The sequence below is a fragment of the Sminthopsis crassicaudata genome, chromosome 1 (assembly GCF_048593235.1).
Source record: "Sminthopsis crassicaudata isolate SCR6 chromosome 1, ASM4859323v1, whole genome shotgun sequence".
Lineage (NCBI taxonomy): Eukaryota > Metazoa > Chordata > Mammalia > Dasyuromorphia > Dasyuridae > Sminthopsis > Sminthopsis crassicaudata.
In genome coordinates this window covers 180339263-180362251 of record NC_133617.1, presented here as the reverse complement: position 1 = coordinate 180362251, position 22989 = coordinate 180339263, and the positions used below count along the sequence as shown (strand labels likewise).

General features: G+C 34.4%; 1 protein-coding gene across 3 annotated transcripts in view; it reads right to left on the bottom strand.

Annotated features, from left to right (window-relative positions):
* The window catches only part of CAP2 (cyclase associated actin cytoskeleton regulatory protein 2), a 163848-nt gene that overhangs the window by 102435 nt on the left and 38424 nt on the right, over positions 1–22989 (bottom strand). The window contains exon 1 of one of the 3 annotated variants that reach the window (XM_074272327.1): positions 20445–20857. The exons of the other annotated variants lie outside the window; for them this stretch is intronic. The gene's annotated coding sequence lies outside the window, so the exon portion shown is untranslated. Of the gene's footprint in view, positions 1–20444; positions 20858–22989 lie in introns of those variants that run through there. 3 annotated transcript variants of the gene reach the window in all.

Sequence of the window (22989 nt, the reverse complement as noted above, 5' to 3'; positions counted from 1 at the left end):
GGAGGAAATTGAGAAATTTATGAATTGATGAAGACCGTAGTGAGCAGACCAAAGAGAATCCTTTTTTAAAATAACAGCATGATAATTAAATGATAATTTAAAAAATATTAGCAAAAAGATTACAGAAAATCATCCCCAGGATAATACACCATGACCAAGTAGGATTTATACCAGGAATGTAGGACTGGTTCAATATTAAGGAAACTATTAGCATAATTGACTATTTCAATAACGAAATTAACAAAAACCATATGATCATCTCAATAGATGCAGAAAAAGCATTTGATAACATCCAATATCCATTCCTAATAAAAACACTTGAGAGTATAGGAATAAATGGACTTTTCCTTAAAATAGTTAGGAGAATCTATTTAAAACTGTCAGTAAGCAGCATATGTAATGGGGATAAACTAGAACCATTCCCAGTAAAATCAGGAGTGAAACAAGGTTACCCACTATCACCATTACTATTCAATATTGTATTAGTAATGCTAGCTTTGGCAATAAGAGTTGAGAAAGAGATTAAAGGAATTAGAGTAGGTAATGAGGAAACCAAATTATCACTCTTTGCAGATAATATGATGGGATACTTAGAGAACCCCAGAGATTCTACTAAAAAGCTATTAGAAGTAATTCACAACTTTAGCAAAGTTGCAGGATACAAAATAAATCCACATAAATCCTCAGCATTTTTATACATCACCAATAAAATCCAACAGCAAGATACAAAGAGAAATTCCATTCAAAATAACTGTTGCTAGCATAAAATATTTGGGAATCTATCTACAAAGGAAAGTTAGGAATTATAGGAGCAAAATGACAAAACACTTTCCACATGAATAAAGTCAGACTTAAATAACTGGAAAAATATTAAATGTTCTTAGGCTGAGCAAATATAATAAAGATGACAATACTACCTAAACTAATCTATTTATTTAGTGCTATACCAATCAGACTCCCAAGAAACTATTTTAATGACCTAGAAAAAATAACAACAAAATTCATATGGAAGAACAAAAGGTCAAGAATTTCAAGGGAATAATGAAAAAAAAAAAATTAAACGAATACAGCCTAGCTGTATCTGATCTAAAACTATATTATAAAGCAGTGGTCACCAAAACCATTTGGTATTGGCTAAGAAATAGACTAGTTGATCAGTGGAATAGGTTAGGTTCACGGGATAAAATAGTCAATAACTACAGCAATCTAGTGTTTGACAAATCCAAAGATCCCAACTTTTGGGATGAGAATTCACTATTTGACAAAAACTGCTGGGAAAACTGGGAATTAGTACGGCAGAAACTAGGCAACACCATATACTAAGATAAGATCAAAATGGGTTCATGATTTAGGCATAAAGAACAAGATTATAAATAAATTAGAGAAACATAGGATAGTTTACATCTCAGACTTGTGGAGGAGGAAGGAATTTGTGACCAAAGAAGAAGAACTAGAGATCATTATTGATCACAAAATAGAAAATTTTGATTATGTTAAATTAAAAAGCTTTTGTACAAAACTAATGCAAACAAGATTAGAAGGGAAGCAATAAACTGGGAAAACATTTTTACAGTTAAAGGTTCTGATAAAGACCTCATTTCCAAAATAGATATAGAATTGACTCTAATTTATAAGAAATTAAGCCATTTTCCAAATGATAAATGGTCAAAGGATATGAACAGACAATTTTCAGATGATGAAATTGAAACTATTTCTACTCATATGAAAGGGTGTTCCAAATTACTAATGATCAGAGATATGCAAATTAAGACAACTCTGAGATACCACTACACACCTGTCAGATTGGCCAAGATGACAGGAAAAGATAGTAATGAATGTTGGAGGGGACATGGGAAAATTGGGACACTGATGCATTGTTGGTGGAGTTGTGAATGGATCTAGCCATTCTGGAGAGCAATTTAAGATTATGGTCAAAAAGTTATCAAACTGTGCATACCCTTTAATCTAGCAGTGTTACTACTGGGCTTATATCCCAAAGAGATATTAAAAAAGGGAAAGGGACCTGTATGTGCCAAAATGTTTGTGGCAACCCTTTTTGTAGTGGCTAGAAACTGGAAAATGAATGGATGCCCATCAACTAGAGAATAGTTGGGTAAATTGTGGTATATGCATGTTATACAATATTATTGCTCTGTAAGAAATGACTAGGATGAATACACAGAGGCTTGGAGAGACTTACATGAACTGATGCTGAATGAAATGAGCAGAACTAAGGGATCATTATACACTTCAACAACAATACTATAAGAGGATGTATTCTGATAGAAGTGGATATCTTTGACAAAGAGAAGATCTAATTCAGTTCCAATTGATCAATGATGCACATAATCAGCTATATCTAGAGAAGGAACACTGGGAAATGAATGTGGACTACTTGCATTTTTGTTTTTCTTCCCAGGTTATTTTTACCTTCTGAATCCAATTTTTCTTGTGCAACAAGAGAACTGTACGTATCTGCACACATATATTGTATCTAGGCTATACTTCAACATGTTTAACATGTATGGGACTGCCTGCCATCTAGGGGAGGGGGTGGAGGGAAGGGAAAAGTTGAACAGAAGTGAGTGCAAAGGACAATGTTGTAAAAATTACCCATGCATATATTCTGTCAATAAAAAAGCTATAATTAAAAAAATAAAATAATAGAAACAAAAAAGCCTTTAAAGACCAGAATTCTGAATAATACAGTGACAAAGCACAAGCCCAGGAAAATGAAGATGAAGCAGTCTGATTACCTCTTGATAAAGGAATGATGAACTTAAAATGCAGAAAGAGACATGTAGTTTTGGAAATGGCTAATATGAGAGTTTGCTGGACTATGCAGTTATATATATTAAAAGATTTGTTTTTGAGTTTTTGAAAAAAATTGCTTGATAGGGGATCGTAGGAATAGGTTTATTATAAGCAATTGTCACTCAAAAAAATAAAGTACTGAAAAAAAATTTAAGTGACTAGACAAACAGTTTTCCTTTTGAGTTACATTTGTCCTTTAGATCACCAATATTTGAAAGACAGAGAGATATAATTTTAACCTGATACCCCATTTGAAGATAAGAAAGGAGATGACCTATATGGAAATATACATATATGTTATATATTTGTACCTAAATATGTGCATATTGTCTCCTCTACTAAAATGTAAGATCCCTAAGAATAGACTGTTTCGCTTTTGATTTTGTTAAGTCCAATGCCTAGTACTATTCCTGGCACATAGTAGGTATTTAATAAATGCTTATTATTATTGTATTAATCTTTTCAGATGAATGTGATTGATTCCTTTTAACTATATATGTTATTGACACTGAATGATGTAGAATTAGGATTAGAGACAGAATGGAGAAAGACCAACGTACCTGGAAAGAAACAGAAACACAAAGCAGCCATTATCTTTGGAAGGGGTTTGAATGTACACACTGTGAAGAGTAGCTGTCAGCTAATTAATTAGGTTATCTTTTAATCTGAATTAAGAATGAATTATTGATGTTGTTATACTAAAAAAAGAAGAGGAAGAAGAAAAATAGCAGGGCTATGCAGTATATTTAAATTCTTACTGGTTGATAACCATAATTTCTGAAATCAACTTATCAAAAAAAAAAGTATGCTGCTTATCCCCTACCAATTTCTGAAATGAGCATAGATATGATTTGCCTGTATAAATATCAGTATCATAATATGATTCTCACAGAACTGAATTATTCATTTTTCCCAGAGAAGGCTACTTTTAGTTTTCATCTTTTTTTTCCCCCAAAGTCAGAGGAGTTCCTGAGAAGGGTTATGGATTCCTTTATATTTTTATGTTTTAGTCAGGTTTATGTCAGTCTGCATGCAAAAAGAAACTCAAGGAAGATGACATTCAACAAGTGTTATCTAGTGGCAGAGTGATGTTATAGAAGATTGTACTTGGAATCATACATTTTGGGTAAGAATCCTGACACTATGTGAGCCCATGGGCAGATCACTTAAAATCTCTGTACATCCGTTTCCCAATCTATAAAATAAGTAGGCTAGCTTGAATGATCTTTAAGGGTCATTCTAGCCTTAAATTCTGTTATTTCCATGACTTCTCTTTGTGGCTTGAGAAAAGAAAGGGAAAGAAAGACACAAAGAGCTTAAAGGACTTATGTAGAGTCTTGCATCAACATAGTTTGAGCCTCCTGAGTTCAGGATACGCTGCTATCTTATTACAAATGCCATCCAAACACAAACAGTCCCTGAGAGATTCAACAGTTCTAAGGAGAATTGCCTTGTGTTTGAATTATTCAGCCAAAGAATTCAATTTTCCTTCAAGAAACGGATAGTTTCTGTAAAGTAGCAGAGGACAAATTTATTGGAAGGCTATTTCCTATCCTGTTTAATATGGCACATAGTGGCAAAAATGAATTAACTTAGAGAAGGGGAAGAAAGCTGGGGTTGTCAGAAAGACATTGCGCAGCTTTAAAATGTTTAAACTTTAATAACAAGGGTTATAGGAAATTTAATGGAAAAATTCTGTACAAGACAAAGGCAAAATGATTTTTTTTGCAACTAATAAAGGGCAGCTCAGTTCAGGGCTTATAGAAAGGAAAACATCTTCCTGAGTTCAAATCTGTCCTTAAACACTTATTAGCTAGCTGTGTGACTCTGGGCAAGTTTGCCTCAGTTTTCTCATCTGTAAAATGTACAGAAGAAAATGGCAAAGTAACCAATATCTCTTCCAAGAAAATCCCAGATGGGGTGATGAAAAATTGGACAAGACTGAAATAACTAAAGAGCAACAAAACTGATAAGGTGTTCAACTGTTTTAAGACTCAATTTATTATTATTGTCAATATTATCAGTTATAATGATAACTAGTATTTACATAGCACCTTAAGCTTTGCAAAGCGTTTCACATATGATCTTGTTTAACTGTCACCTCAACACCGTGAGGGAGATCTACAAAAAAGAGGTTAAATGTCTTTCTCAGAGAAACATGGTAAGGAAATATCTGAGGAAGTACTTGAATTTGGGTCCTCTTGACTCTATATTTAGCAGGTTATCTACTATGTATCACCTAGATGTTTTACCTGCCATAGCTATTATACATTAGTCACAGGAGTGAAAAAAATTTTGTATATAAGTGTAATATAGCTAACTTATGTTTCAATACATTTGTCTTTAAAAGATACTTTAAAATTGTCCTATAATGTCTATGACTTATGCTTCTAAAGTTAAAATGTACACAGTTTTTCTGAAAATCCTCTAAAGTTACTAGTCAAATCAGGTATAAGACTGATATAATTTTGGACAACTTACTTTATTAACCTTGGATTTCTCATTTCTAAAAAGGCATTGAAGAGAAATAGTTTTGATAAATATTAGATGATCTTGTTGTTCAGTTGTTTCAAGTGTGTCCAGTTCTTTATGACTCCATTTTTGGGTTTTCTTGGCAAAGATACTGGAGTGGCTTGCCATTTCCTTTTGCCATTTCAGAGATAAAATACCCGAGATAAACAGGGTTAAGTAACAAGTCCAGGGCCACATAGTAAGTGTCTGAGGCTAGATTTGAACTTAGTAAGATGAGTTTTCCTGATTCCAAGATCAATGCTCTATCCACTGTGCAATCTGGCTGCAGATGATCTTATGTTTTATGAGACTGCTATTAACTTTTCATTTCTAAAACATTCATTTTCCATTAATGTTTCTATTGCCATAAATTGAACTTAGCACCCTAGAAAAGGCCAAGTTCAGTTCAGTAATTTGTTAGATCTTTTTATCTTGTCATAATCTATGTTAGACAACTCAACTAAAGAGAAAAAAGGTGGGGAAAGTGTTAGGTTTATAATAATCCCAGTTTTGTCACTCACTTGTCACCTGAGCCTTGACCATTTGTCCATTTTACCTTATAGAGTCTCATCTTCCTCATTTTAAAATGAGGGGATGGATTGCATGATAGCCAAGCTACTTTTCTAGGATAGTGTAAACAGAGTGGACTTATACTCAAGAGAACAGGTTTGAATCCTTCCTCAGATACTTATTAGTCATATGATCAAAGGCAGGTCACTCAACCTCTTATAAACCTCAATTTCTATCTTGAAAATGGAAGTAGTGATACTCATAATATCTATCTTATAGTGTTGTTATAAGAAAAGTATTTTGCAAACCTTGAACTAATATTATCAAAATGAGTTTTATTGTCCCAGTGCTAAAGATGACTATTTTACATGATTCTCTGAGATAAAAAGAATTCTAATTGATCCTAGAATCTGAAATCAAAGGCCAAAATTTGTAACTGTTCTTTATTCGAGTCAATTTTTGAAACTCTGTCTCATGAACATAGTAAAAGAATAGTTTTCTTGTGCTGTGGATTCTTAAGAAAATATTTCTTGAAAGAGATTCTAGATAATGACTTTAATCTACCTTTCCAGTCTCATCCAGCAACACTCCTTCATGTAATCCACATTCTAAACAACTTCTACTACTCTCTGTGCTTTCCTGTTTTCCACCAGGTGTTCAATCCTAGTGTCTGTGGTTTTCTTCATTTCATCCATCATGTATGCAATGAACTATTCCACCTTTTCCCCTCCCATTATTTACGTGATGAAGGCCTTCCCTTCAATTGCAATGCAGATACCTGATCTTTGACACCTTTTCTCTAACTCCACCTCCAAGTGATCTCTATCAGTTTTATCACAGAATTTTGTCTCCTCAATTGTCAGTCTTTTTTTTTTTTTTTTTTTAAATCTTAGCAATCTGAAGATGTGCCTTTCTCCCTATTAAATTGTAAGCTTCTTTTTTTTTTTTTAACTATTTATTTACAAAGCATATGCATGGGTAATTTTTCCAACATTGACCCATGCAAAACCTTTTGTTCCACATTTTCCCCTCCTTCACCCCTCCCCCCCTTCCATAGCTGGCAGGTAGCCCAATACATGTTAAATATGTTGAAATAAATGTTAAATCCAATATATGTATACATATTTATATAGTTATCTTGCTGCACAAGAAAAATCAGATCAAGAAGGAAGAAAAAGAAAAACTGAGAAAGAAAACAAAATGTAAGCAAATAACAGAGAAAGTGAGAATGCTATGTTGTGTTCCATACTCTACTCCCATGGTTCTTTTTTTGAGTGTAGATGGTTTTCTTTATCACTGAACAATTGGAACTGGTTTGAATCATCTCAATATTGAGGATGGCCACATCTATCAGATTGATCATCATATAGTATTGTTGTTGAAGTGCATAACTGCTGGAACTCAGTCTTCCCAGAAATCAGCCGGAGTCAGGATCACTAAACGTCTTTATTCTTGATCTTTACCATCCCCTCCAACGCCAGGTCATGAGTGCAAGAGAGTATGAGTTCCACCACCCAAGTTTCTCCTATTCCTCCCACACAAGTCACTTGCCCCTCTTTGTCCCACCAATCAAGTCAGCACAGAACAGTTGGGGAGGGTCAACCTTCAAACAAGTTAATAGGGAACTATCCAATTGGCAATTAGTCTCACGTGCTTCATTATCCAAGTGCATTGCTCAGTTCTAGCCCTTTACATCTCCTGCTTTCTTTTGTTTTAGACCACAGGTGGTCACGCCATACCTGACTTTTCAGGAGGGGAAATGAAAGCACTAAAAAGGAGATAATCATGCCCTTCCTGACATCTCAGGAAAGGAGATGAAAAGCACCAAAGGGAAGTGGGGATTGCTAGTGGGTTTCTGGGTTGAAGGGCCTTATTAGAGACAAGTATGTACAAACCCATCAACATGGGAGTTATTACACAAGCACATAGCAATAATGCAGAGGCTATTAGTGATGACTCTCCCCACAGTCAGTGCAGACTCGATGTGGTGTAACAACAGGAATTATACATGCAAATAGTGATATAACAAACAATATAAATCAACATGGTATTGTAAGAATTTCCAGAAGTCCTAGAAGGAGGGTATGTAAACATCAGTCACACATACACGCCTTCTTCAGCAACCAAGAGATAGTCCAAAACCAATCTATTGTCCATTGCTTCGCGTGTTAGGGAATCCAATGATCCCCACAAGTTTTTGAAGTCCCACATCAGTCTTTTTATATGTTAAGGAATCCAATGATCCCCACAAGTTTTTGAAGTCCCACATCAGTCTTTTTATATGTTAGGGAATCCAATGATCCCAATACATAATGATCTTCTGGTTCTGCTCATTTCACTTAGCATCAGGTCATGCAAGTCTCTCCAGGCCTCTCTGAAATCATCCTGCTGGTCATTTCTTATAGAACAATGGTATTCCATAGCATTCATATACCATAATTTATTTAGCCTTTCTCCAATTGATGGGCATCCACAGAGTTTCCAGTTTCTAACCACTACAAAAAGGGCTGCCACAAACATTTTTGCACATGGGGGTCCCTTTCCCTCTTTTAGAGCTCTTTGGGATACAAGCCCAGTAGAAACACTGCCAGATCAAAGGGAATGCACAGTTTGAGCCTTTATCAGATCCTTTGGATGTAAAAATGTTTTCCCAGTTTATTGCTTCCCTTCTAATCTTGTCTGCATTAGTTTTGTTTATATAAAAACTTTTTAACTTAATAGAATCAAAATTTTCTATTTTGTGATCAATAATGATCTCTACTTCTTCTTTGGTCACAAAGTCCTTCCTCCTCCACAAATCTGAGAGGTAAACTATCCTATGTTTTTCTAATTTGTTTATAATATCATTCTTTATGTCTAGATCATGAACCCATTTTGAACTTATCTTGGTATATGGTGTTAGGTGTGGGCTTAAGCCTACTTTCTGCCATTCTAGTTTCCAATTTTCCAAGCAATTTATAGTCATTGACTATAACAATGTTATAGTCTGTGAAGCTAATCTATTCCACAGATCAACTTCTTTATTTCTTAGCCAGTACAAATGATTTTGATGACCACTCATTTATAATATAGTTTTAGATCTGGTACAGTAAAGCCACCTTCATTTGCTTTTCTCTTCATTAACTCCTTTGAAATTCTTGACCTTTTGTTCTTCCAGATGAATTTTGTTGTTATTTTTTCTAGGTCAGTAAAAAAAAAAAAAACCACCACAACTGTAAGCTTCTTAAGGAAATGGACTGTGTGATAATTCTCAGAGCCCCAAGCAATGCCTTGTGATGCTGTATTTATATTTAATACATTCTTGTTGAATTGAATTAAAATGTTCCAATAAAATTATTGGTAGGAACCCAAAAGTGATGCTTAAGTGAAAATTTAAGTGAATTGTAGATGATATAGGGCAGGGATGAGGAACCTTTTTTTTTTTTTTTCTGCCAAGAGCCATTTAGGATATTTATAAGATCATTCATAGGCTATAGAAAATTATCAACTTATAGAACTCAAGCAGTGGGAGGCTGTTATACTCAGCTTTCAGATCATCATCACCTGCAGGTACATTAGCAAATAATTTGCAGGCCTTATATGGCAGACCTTCCCCACCTCTGATGTAGGGGGATATCAATTGCTCCTTTGAGGAGCAGTACAACTGATGATGGGATCCAAACCTAAACTTGTTTCCAATTTGATGCTAGACATAGTGTATATCTACATTATAAAGTATTTAAAAGGTTCAAGGTTCTCTTCTTTGATAGAGGCACTTTACTAGTAAGTACAAGATTGTTTTAAAAATAATCTTGTCTCATCTGTAGCAAAATAAACAAACCCAACCTTTCTTTTTATTATATTGTCATTCATTCTAGGTAAAGGAATGCCTGAAAAATACAATATTAATAATAGCTTTTCTCTACCTTAAATTATGGGAAAATCTGAAAAATGTTGCTTTTCAGTATATTTTTCTTTTCATGATCTCAAAAAACAGAAATTACTTCATCAAACTGAGAATGCTTTCTACAATGTTAACAACTCTGAAGTGAAAGCTTTATTTCTTTCAACTAACAGTAAATAGTCATTCTTTAGTAGGGATTCAGTCAATAGGGATTCTTAATTTGAAATCCAAGTTAAAAAAAAAACTTTGATAAATAGATTTCAATATAATTGACTTCTTTGGAATTTTATGGATTTTTAATTTATACATTTAAAAACATTATGAGAAGAGGCTTTCCAGCTTGTCAAAGGGGTCTATGACACAATAAACTGATTAAGCAGGGAGTCTTAACATGACAGAGACTACTAATTGTTCCTCTCTCATTATGCAAATAAGAAAACTGGAGCCAAACATACATCTTTTAGGTAGAAAAATTGTGATCCTTTGCTACTTGTTGCCTTTCTTCTTTCAAATAAGTAAATTAGAGAGAAAGATACACTCTCTGAACAACCAATCTAGCTAACCAGTAGGGATTTTTAATCAGATTTTTCTCTAATGAATAACACTTCCTAGACTAGGTCGTTGTTCCATGCAAAATGGGAGTGCTTCCCTTTTATTAAAAATAAAATAACTTGCCCATTATATGATTCTTTTAATAACCTGAATAACTTGCCCATTATGTAATTACTGAATTAGTGGAGATTAGTGGGCAGTCATGAGATTTAGAAAGGTGTATAACCTAAAGCTAATGAAAATTTATTTCAAATTACAAATCTGTAATTATATACATCAAAATATTAATAGGAGCACTTCCTGTGGTAGTTAAGAACTGGGAACAAATTAGGTGTCTATTGATTCAGGAGTAGCTAAATAAATTGATACCACTGTACTCTAAGAAAAGATGATTATGATAAATACAGAGAAGCACTTAGAGCCTTACGTGAACTGGGAAACAATGAATTAAGAAAAACAAGAAAGATAAAACAAATATTGACTTCGATAATATTAAATGAAAAAAGTATTAATGAAGGACAGTTAGTGGTACAGTGGGTAGAACACCAGCATTGGAATCAGGAAGAGCTAAGATCAGATTTGGTCTCGGACACTTACTAGTTGTGCCTAAGCAAGTTACTTTACCCTAATTGCCTCCAAATTTAAAAAAAAAACAAGAGAAATAACAATAATGAAGTAAGGAAAATTGAAATGTCAGAAACACAGTTGAAAGAGATCTCAAAGGCCATCTAAGACTTGGTCCAAAACAAGAATCACAAGATTAAAACGACATATCTAACTAACCATTAGCATTTTGAGAGCTTCCACATTGAGACTCTTAAGAATAAGACTCTATAAGACTACTTAAGAGTAAGTAAAGCAATTAAGAAAAATAGCTATTTGGAGCCTTCTTAAATCCCCAAAGAACTATGTAGAACTGGGGAAATGGAACAATATGCCAAAGAGTACACTGATTTGGGTTATAGATATGGCTAATGAGGAAAGGGAGGCTAAGGTGAGGTTCACAGGGAATTATTTATAGTACTTGATGATCTTAAAGAGCAATGAACCTTTTTGGGGGGGGCGGGGAGGATATCTGATAAACATCTGTTCCATTCAGAGTTGGCTTGCCCAATGGGGAGGAAAAGATAATTTTCTATTAGGTTTCAGAGACTGAGATTTCCTCAAGGTGGGTTGGGGAAATCTATTGATCAATTCATTTTCTTAGACCTTGTTTCACTTGGTTCTGGTTCTGTAGCCAGATGACCAGTTCTGTTGTTTTCTATATGTGTGACATTGAGAGGAATCATTTTACTTCTCTGGGACATGGTTTTCTCGACTTAAATTAAAAACCCCCACCAACTTTCTTTTGAGCAACATGTCAATCAAACCAGAAACTTCAGGTTAATTAATTTGGCAGTTTTGATTATCTGGCTACCTGTCTCTATTATTTAAATAAACTACATAATTGGTAAGGCTCTCCTTTACAACTTTTGTTTCTTATATTATTCAATTTCAAAAAAGTTACTTTTATCAGTAGAATATTATGCACTTTGTCATCAGGTTTTATGGCTAACATATATATTTATGATGAATGAAGTTTTATGTTTATAGGTCTCTTTCATTAGGGAAGGTAGTATCGAAACAGTTTTGTGATTAAATATCACACTGAAATTGCCTCATAGGAAAAATGCAATTAGATTGTACTAGTAAGAGATACTACATTTAGGTACTGTATCTTTCTCTGATGATTCTCATTAGCTCTTAGAGATATATGGACCTTGGAACCAATTTTTAGACTTGACCTTATTCTTCTTGGTGGCCTGGACCTGTATCTCACCACTGCTCCCAGCAAAGGGGAATTCCTGACTCCTTTCTGTCACTCATAGACACATAGAGCATTGATATCTCACCAGGAATCTTCATTTTTTTCAGGGATTAGGAAAATGAAATGCTTCTCCTATGATCCATTGTCTATAGTGTTAAACCAGAGAAAAAGACATAATTACAAAGTGACAGTAGTATAGGATCAACTACCGGATACTGAGGATCAGACTTTTTTGGGGGGTGATGTGTCCCACACACATTCCTTTGCTAAATTATGCCACTTAAATTCTTCTGAGATTTTTAAAAAATTTCCTTTCTAGAAAAGGAGATGATATTTTTACTACCTACCCAGAATTTAGCTAAGATTTTTATATAGTATGTATTATGTGAACTATGCAAGGCTTTATAATTATTATTTCATTTGATCTTCACAACAACTCTGGGATGCAGGTGTTATCTCCATTTTATAATTGAAGAAACTGAGGCAAACAGAAAATACATGGCTTGACCAGCTAGTGTTTGAAGATGGATTGAACTCAGATTTTCCTGATTCCAAGTTCCTTCTTGTCACGTGTAGGAACATAGGAAAATAGCTGAGGGTCACAACAAGTTGCTAGCTGTGCAAGGATGTTCTCATGAATTGCTCACTTTGCGGTCAGCAGCTGATGTGCTGAGTAGGCTCTCCTTGGATTGGTATTCTCTCACTGTCCATGACGTATCCATGAAGTGCTTGTGCAGGCTCTTTGCACAGTGACTGGAGAATGCTCACTGATCATGCTTACAAAACCATATAAAACAAAGGCTATGCTGCTCAATAAACTGAAGTCTTTTCCTACCATTACTGGCTTTGGTCACATCAATCCATTCTTGAGACAGAGTCTGAGCAGATCTCAGGCTCTCCAATGTGAGAAAAGCATATGGAAAACATAAAGCAATGTATAAATGTGAGTTGTTATTGTTATGATTACCTATGAAAAGAGATCACTCTTGGGAAAGCCAGAAAGTCAAAGACACCAGCACAGGGGATTTCCATGTGCTAAATCATACAGCATGAGGTAAAATGATCCCTGGATTTAAGAGCCAGAGAACCTAGTTCTTTTCATTAATTATTGCATGTGACCTTGACCCTCAATGCCTTGACCTTTAATTCCTTGGTCCTTAGCTTCACCATCTATGATTTAGGAAAATAATATGTCTGCAAACCATCTCATGTGTAAGAATCAAATGAGATAATATATGCAAAGTACTGTATAAATATAAGCTTCCCTCCCTCTGCTTCTAGGAAGGAGCAACAGTTTATCAATCAATCAAACAGCAACCATTTATTAATCAACTACTATATGTCAGATGCTGTGTTGGGTTCTGGAAACAGAAGAACAAAGAATGAAATGATCCTTACTTTCAGTGAATTTATAATCCCCTAACAGGGAGGCAATAAGTATATATAAAATACAAATAACACCAATATTAAACTTACAAATACAAACATGCTATATATAATAAGTAACATTAATTGAATACAATGCAATTTTGGAAGGAAGGCATTAGCAATTGAAGAAGGATGAGGAAAAGCTCAATCTGTAGCTATGACCACAACTGTGAGGGTCAGGAGATTACTAATAACCTTTGCAGCTGTATCTGAGAGATTCAGGAGCTTTTTGCATTAGATTATGCAAGTCTTCCTATGTTTCTCTGACTTCATTGTTTCTTGTTTCACCTACTCATTCTTTAGGATTCCATTATTTAATTTCCAATTAGTTTTTGGTCTATTTTCTCTTGGCCCTTTATTACATGTAATTTTTATTGCTTCATGATCTGAAAGAAGATGTATTTACTATTTCTGTTTTTCTGCATTTGATTTTTGAGGGTTTCATTCCTTAATGCATGATCAATTTTTGTGTAGGTTCCATGTACTGGCAAAAAATTATATTTCTTCCCATCCCCATTTAGTTTTCTCCAAAGGTCTATCATACCAACTTTTCTAAAATTCTATTTACCTCCTTAATTTCTGTGGTTCTATTTATCTAGTTTTGATGGAATCAGGTTGAGATCCCATACTAGTATAGTTTTGCTTTCTATTTCTTCTTGCAGCTCTCTTAACTTCTTTAGGTATTTGGATGCTATATCACTTGATGCATATATGTTTAGTATTGTTATTATTTCATTACCTATGAAACCCTTTAGCAAGATGTAGTTTCCTTTCTTATCTCATTTAATTAGATCTAAAATGCTTTTTCTTTTTTTTACTTCATCTGAAGCATAATAGATTCTGCTCCAGCCTTTTTGCCTTTATTCTGTATTTATCACTCTGCTTTAAATGTGTTTCTTGTAGACAACATATTATAGGATTTTGGCTTTTAATCCAGTTTACTGTCCACTTCCATTTTTATGGGAGAGTTCATCCTATTCACATTAATAATTATTTACTAACTCTGAATTTCTGGCCATCTTATTTTCTCCAAGTTATTCTTTTCTCTTTCCTTTCCCTCCTCCCCAATGTTTTGCTTCTCACCTCATCTCCCTCAATCTGCTCTCCCCTTTTACTTCTCTTCTATTAACTTCCCCCTTTCCTTTCCCCTTTCTTCTCCTGCCTCCCTATAATATAACACAAATTTCTCTATTAAACTAAATATGTCTGAAATTCTCTCAGAGCCAAATCCAATGAAAAAGGTTCACACAATGCTCATTCCCCCTCTCTTCTTTCTCTCAACTATATTAGGTCTTTTTTGCCTTTTCATGTGATATAATTTACACCATTTTACTTCTCCTTTCTTCTTTGTTCAATACAATCCTTTTTCTATCCTTGTTTCTTGCTTACATCATCACAGTAAAGTCAAATTATACCAGCACCCTTCCAAGTACATCCCTAACAAAGATAGTTCTCAAGAGTTAAACATATCTTCCCATATAGGGAAGTAAACATTTTAACCTTTAAAAACATAGTTTTTTTTCCTTTCCCTTTTTATGCTTCACTTGGGTTCTGTATTTGAAGATCGAATTTTGTGTTCAGCTCTGATCTTTTCATCAAAAATAAATGAAAATCTCCCGTTTCACTGAATGTCCACCTTTCCCCCTAAAAGATAATGCTTAATTTTGTTGATTCTTGGCTGCAGTCCAAGCTCCTATGCCCTCTGAAATATTGTATTCTAGAGTCTTTGATCCTTTAAAGTGGAAGTTGCTAGGTCCTGGGAAATCCTTATTGTGGCTCCTTGATATTTGAATTGTTTCTTTCTGTTTGTAGTATTTTCTCCTTGGTCTGATAATTCTGTAATTTAGCTACACTATTGCTTGGAGTTTTCATTTTGAGGTCTCTTTCGAGAGATGATCGATGAATTCTTTCACCAGGTATTTTGCCCTCTGTCTTTAAGACATCTGGGCAGTTTTCATCGATGATTTCTTAAAAGTTGGCTGTCTTCTTCATCATGTTTTTCAGGTTTGTTTCTCTTGAATCTATTTTCCAGGTCAATTGTTCTTCTATGTGGTAATGTGGTTTTGTTTGACTGATTATTGATGTCTCATTGAGTCATTCACTTCCAAATGTTCAAATCTAATTTTTAGTGAATTATTTCTTCAGTTAGCTTTTTTTTTTTTTTTTTTAATTTCCTTTTGCATTTGGCCATTTGAAATTTTAAATGAGTTGTTTTGTTCATGGGATTTTTTTTTTCCATTTCACAAATTATGTTTTTCAAGGAGTTGTTTTCTTTTGCAATTTTGCCAAAACTATTTTTTAAGTAGCAGTTTTCTTCAGACAATTTCTATGTTTCCGTTCCCCAAACTCTCATTTCCTTTCCCCATTTTTCTTCTAATTCTCTTTTAAGATCCTTTTTGAATTCTCAAGAGAGTCTTTTGAGTTGGAAACCAACTTATATCACCCTTTGAGATTTCATCTGGAGATGTTTTGGTTTTGTGTCTTTAGATCTGTTCTTTGTTTCCATAATACTAAGTCAGAGCTTTTTTGTTTGTTTGTTGTTGTTTTGTTGCTATTTTGCTGATTTTTTTAAAGGTTGAGGTCTGCTCTTAGGGCAAAGGAAAGATTGTCCTAATTTTCCTGTACAGGAGACAGGGCTTTACACTGCCCTGGGGCTTCCTTCCTGTGCTGGGTGGGCATGGTAAAATCCTGCTGGTTATGCTGGGATTCAGGGGCCTTGCATTTATTTGCTTTCTGTAGTTAATTGCTCTCACACTAGTCTGCTGATCCACTGGCTTCTGAACCAGGACAGAGTAGCCAATGCTGCTATATTTTGGCTAAGAGCCTCCCACTACATTTCCCTGGTACAGAGGTCTCTCTATCCTGGGCTTCCCTACATGGTGCCTGCACTGGGCAAAGTTTCCCCCTGCCTAATTGAGACAGACCTTTTATGAAATTTTCCAAAATATCTTCTGCTGGAAACTTGTTACACTGCAAATATTTGTAGGTTCTGTCACTCCAAAACCCATTCAGAGGCTTGATCTGGTATTGATCTGAGGGAAGCCAGGAAGAGCTCAAAGATATGTCTACTCTCTGTCATCTTAGCTCCACTCTCTGTGTTCATTGTTTCTTAAAGCATGATAATATAATGTTAAATTACATTCATGTACCACAATTTAAGCCATTCTCCAATCAATGAGCATCTACTTTGCTTTAATTCTTTGCTACTAAAAAACAGGTAGTAATGTAGATGTTTTGTTGTATATAGAAACTTTGTTTTTGCAATTGAATTAAATGGGGCATATATCTAAAATGGTATCTTTAGACTAAAGAGATATAGACCAGTGATCTCAAACCTAAATAGAAATAGATATATGCTAGCATATTCTGACATAGAAAATCTCATTAACATTATCTATGTTATAATACACTTTTATTTATTTTGTTAAATGTTTCTCAATAGTATTTTAATCTGGTTCAGTCCATTTGGGAGTTTTGCTAACTCTGACTTTGATACCTCTGGTGTAGATATTTTAGTCACTTTCAATTTACAATTTTATCAATAGTGTATCAATATACTTGTCTTTCTATAACACCTATAATATTGCTATTTTTTTTCATCTTTGCTAACTTGTAGATTATAAAGTGAAATCTCAGAGTTGTTTTGATTTGTACTTATTGTAAATGAGTTGGAGAAATCTTTCATTGAGTTGTTAATGATTTCCAACTATTTTTAAAGAACCATTCATATATTTTGACTACTTTTTTTAAATTGGGGAATGACTTTTAGTCTTATACATTATTGTTAGTTACCTATATAACTTGGATACCACATCCTATCAAAGATAGTTGATACAATCAACTACTTCTCTTCTTATCTTTTGTTGTTCAGTTGTGTCTGACTATGACCTCCTGAACTATCTGATCCATAAGATTTTCTTGGCAAAGTGGTTTGCCATTATCTAGGCAAACAGGTTAAGTGACTTGATCAAGGTCACATGCTAGTAAGTATCTGATATGAACTCAGATCTTCCTGATTCCTGGCCCAGCACTCTATCTCCTGTCTTTCTTCTTATCCTAATACATTAATTTTGCTGTGTAAAACCTTTTAAATTTGATATAGTCAAAATTGTTTTATCTTTTGTGATCACAATTGTCTCAAATCATTATTTAAATCATGTCATTCCTCTTCTCAAAAAACTTGCAAAGATTCTCTTTCACCTACAGAATAAATTCCAAAATATTTGACCTGATATTCAAGGCCTCTCTACAATAAAATCTAGCCTATCTTTCCAGCTTCATCTCCTGTTACTTCCCACAGTTACTCCATTATTTAACCAAACTGGTTTAATCTGTGGTTCACTACATATCCTGTGCTTTCTCTCCTCTAAGTATTAGCATATATCATTCTTTCTATCCAGAATGCTCCTCCACTATTAAAATATATTTCACTTCACAAATCCTAGGTCAAATGCAACTTCATCTATGAAGCCTTCCCTTGATATTCTATCCATAAAGAAAGTCAAGCAACATTATAAAAAAGCAAATTGCTGACAAGCTGGTGATTCAGACAGCTGGAGAATTTCCTTTGTGGTTGATATAATAGATCTTGACCAAAAATTATATTTCAGAAAACTTTTTCCCTAATCCTTCTCCCAGACCTCATTTGAGCACTTTGCTCTTTTTTCTGTATTTATTGTATTATTTTTACATTATAGATGTATGTGTCATATCTTCCAGAGAACATAAGCTCCATGAAGGTACAGAATAAATCTTTATAAACTATATATCTTGCCCAATATTCTGAATGAAATAGGCATTTAATGCTAATCAGGTTGTTTGTTTGTTTTTTTTTTTCAGTCATAGCTGACTCTCCAAGATAGCTAGTTAATTTCTGAGGCCAGATTTAAATTCAGAAGAAGTTTCCTGACTCCAGAGTCAGTGCTTTATCCACTGTGCCACCTCACTGCCCAGATATTTAATAAGGTCAGCTAAACTCAATTTCAGTCAAAAGAGAGCATGCAGTGAAAAAAGTACCTGGTTTGGAGTCACAGGATTTCAGTTCAAATTTTGCATCTGCTCCCTTAGTAAAATTGGGAGGCATGTCCCTTAACCTCTCTGGGGCTCAGAATCCTTACATGTAAAACTAGGAAGCTACAACAGATGTTTTTAAAAGTGCATTTTAACTCCAAAACTAAGATCTCATGATATCTCATTTCTGTATAATGAAGATCTCTTTTTGGTAATACATCAAAATATGACAGACCAGGTGTTGTGATTCCGTCTTTCCACTCCCCTTTCCCTTCCCCTCCTTCTCCCCCCCCCTCCGCCCACTCTCCATCTTATATATTATACTCATTTTTGCAATGAATGATAGAATATCAGACTTGGAGTTGGGAAGGCCTAAGTTCAAATGGGGCCCACACATTTATTAGCTGTGTGAACTGGGCAAGACAGTTAACTCCAGCTTGTCTCAGTTCTTCCCTCTGTAACATGGGGATAATAAAATCACCTATTTCCCAGAGTTTTAGTGAGGATAAAATGAGACAACTGTAAAAACAAATATGTTGCCTCAGTTTCCTCATCTGTACAGTGAATTGGAAAAGGAAATGGCAAACCACTCTAGTATCTTTGCCAAGAAAATTACATATAATCATAAAGCATTGCACATGACTGAAGCAACTGAAAAACAACAAATTGTAAAACACTCAGCACAGTTCTTGACACACAGTAAGTACTATATAAATATTATCTATTATTAATGAATCATGGAATTACAGAATTAAAAGGAGCTTAGTAGTTTATTTGTTCATATCATAATTAAGTTATAGTGATGTTAGAGTTTAAAATTGCCCAATATCACCCACCCAATTAATAACAGAAATAAAACTATCACTGAGTGTTCCTGATTTTTCTCAATCCATTTTCTTCCCATTACACCAGGGACACAAAAATTATTTTGGGAACCTCGAGTCACTTATTCATTAGAACTATTGGATTCCTTATGCCTACATTATGTGATATGTAACAGGTCAATAAAAAAAAGTTGAACATATTTTATCACTTCTCTAGTATCAGTCTAGAAAGTAAGAACTAAGTGTAAGGTTTTTTAGAAATTAACCGAACAGTATTTTTAAAATTTTTCTGATTATAGTCAATACACCACAATTCCTTTTTGCCTTGGACCATAAAGCCTACTCCAGTCCTTTGAAATGAAGACACAGGAGTTTTGAATGGATTAATGGGCAGTGCTGATGATATTATCGCCCTTCCTTTTCCTCCTCCTCCTCCTTCTCCCTTGGCCCATGAAAGTGGGGCTGAGGGAAGAGGGTCAGGAATTGGAAAATTCCCCAAAGGCTGATTTAAAATCCAACCCGAGCTTTGCACATAAGAATTAAACTTCTTCTCAATGGAAGAGTAATCAATAAATTCCTTAAAACAATAATGCACGAGGTAAACCAACAAAAAGCTAAGAAGAATTTCTCCAACTGAAGTCCATGTGGTTCGTTTATTTCCCTCCTTAGCTTCAGCCACTGGTTTGTGTAGTAACCTAGCTTTTTCTTCTTTCTCTATCTCAACCTGTAGTTTAACCTGCAATTCTAGCAACTCTTGTCATTCTATATTTAACTCAACTTCTAGTTGTCACATTCTATACTCTATACTGTCATACAAACACAGTAGCTCTAGGTTGCTCCCTCTCCAAGCTATATTTAATGGGTGTGGGGATAGCTTTCTCGGAGCTTGATTACAAGCTTCCTGCTGTTCTTCAGTGGTGATCTTTGTTAAAAGATCTTCCATCTGGCTCTTTAACCTATTTATATAAGCATTATGTTCAGCTATATCCTTGAGCCTGATCCCAGAGTTACCTGGGTCCATATTGCCTCTCTGCCTTCCCTCCTAAGTGGCGTTTCTACCGGATCTTTCAGAATCTTAATTCTGAATATTAAATATTTTTAAAACCTGATAATTCCTGATGCGTCCACGTTCGGGCGCCAAAATGCTGGAACTCTGTCTTCCCAGAAATCAGCCGGAGTCAGGATCACTAAACATCTTTATTCTTGATCTTTTACAGTCAAGATCAGGGGGTTAGGCCTAGCTACCTCACACACAAACACACCTTCCTCCCTCAAATGCCAGAAGAGACTGAGTCAGGTTCTGCATCTCAATTCCTCTTCCTCCTCCTGCTCCTCCCACACACACCACTTCTCCCTCTTTGTCCCACCAATCAAGTCAGCACAGAACATCTAGGGAGGGCCAACCTTCAAACAAGTTAATAGGGAACTGTCCAATTGGCAATTAGTCTCACGTGCTTCATTATCCAAGTGCATTGCTCAGTTCTAGCCCTTTAAAACTAAGTAAAATACAAGTTTTCATTATTTTGAAATTTTTTGTTATGATTATTAATACTCATAGCAATAATAATAATTATTATTGTTAACAAGTGAATTGTAAAAACTTTGAGGGAGGATGGAAGTTATTTGGTTATATGATGAACATCTAGAAATAATATTTTCAGTAGCAATGTCAATATATTATCAATAAGTTTTTTGTTGCTAGCAATAATAAAATAAAGCTAACAGGGATCATCTCCTTTCTAAGTCAGAAAGGGAAATGACTTGAAAATCATTTAAAAATAGCTTGCATTGTGAATTTTAATAAGTTTCCAAAAGTACTTAATAAATGAATTGGAAGACTATCTTACTTTCAGTTGGTTTTAAAACAGCACAATCATTCAGTTACTTTCATATGATTCTAAAACAACTGTTTATTTTAATTAAAAAAAAAATCACTTCAGGGAAAAATGTAAGGCACACCAATATTGGTGTCCTATAGATGAAACACAATCAAATGACCACAATCAAATGATTGAGTTTTCACTGTTTTGGCCTCATACAGATTAAATGATTCCTCATTTTGATACTGAGGATTGTTGTTACTCTAAAAGAACAATTATTAAATTTTGCATTTTTTTCTTTTTTTCTTTTTTCTCCCTTTACTTAAGTGAAGGACAAACTGTGTTAATGCCCTTCTTGGACTCAATGGTGAGTTATTCTTAAATTAAAGAGCAATTTAAATAGACCATTTGGTTCATGTTCCATCCAAGTAGAATTTAAAAGATCTAATCTTTTTTAAATCTGCTATGTTCTTCAGTTTACTATAGCCTTCTAATTATAGTTATTAATTCTCTCTTTTATGTGGTCTCCTTTGTCAATAGACTATTGAGTATACAATAAGTCAAGCCCAAACCAGGGTCAAACATATTGCAGCAGTCGTTAAATAATAGACTTGCTTCCCCTTCCCCTTTTTATTTTTATTTATTTTTTTTTTGTAATACCAATGAAACAGCTTTTAAGAATTAGGAACAGGATTCAACATGATGCTCATTTGTGTCATTTATTTAATATAATATAAAAACCTGCTAGCCTCTCATATTACCATCCTGCTCAATCAGGTATGTCAGCTCTTTCTAGGCAACAGGTGTGTTCTTGAAACAAAGTTCAACCCCCATTCTTGGCTTATGGGAAAGGCAGCAGCTGCAAGCTTAATGCTCATGACACATGGCCTATAAGACACAGAAAAAAATAAACTACTTGTTCAGAGTGTTAGTAATAAACAGATGGGTTATGGCAGCCTGGATTTTCTCCTATAGACTCACAACTTAAACCTTTAAGTAAAAGGTTTTGTATTTTTTTCCCCCAGACTTAACAGTGACAAATGTGAATTTACTTTTAATTCTATCTTGCAGAAGAATGTGCCTATTTTGAAATATCTCCTTATTTGAAACATCAAATACAAAGATGATAATGAAATAAATATGGACAGAAATAATTATCACCAAGGTCATCCACATAGTGACTGAACTCACTACAAATATCTTATATATGGTAAGATATAATATAGGTCCTCAAGATTCTCCAATAAGAATTTTTACTCAAATCTTTTCATGGTAAGAAGCCACTTCTTTTGACTTTGATGAGAAATTGATTAACTAATATTTATTGAATGCTGACCTCCCATTTTTAATATTAATATATCAGATATCATCATGTCACAGAAACTAAGTTTCAATCTATCAGAGATCCTTATAAACATAAAACTGTCAATGGGAAAATGTTATGCTTAAATTACATTATGCTATTATTGCAATTTCATGGGGAGCATAGATCTGATACTGATGCTTCCTTCTATTCCAATTGTTTCCTCAGTTAGAACATTTGAACTAATTAAAATAAAGACAGTGATAACAATTCTGTTCTCAGGTACAAAGGAACCCACTTTAAATATTTTGTGAAGGATTATAGAAATATTTATTGAAAATATTGCAGCTGAGCAGCTTGATGGTGCAACTGATTGAGCACCAGCCCTGGAGTCAGAGGACTTAAGTTTAAATCCAGCCTCAGGCTCTTAACACTTATTAGTTATATAACCCTGGGCAAGTTACTTAGCTTCAATTGCCCCCTCCCATTCCAAAAAGAAATATAAATACTGTAGCCACAGAGGTAAG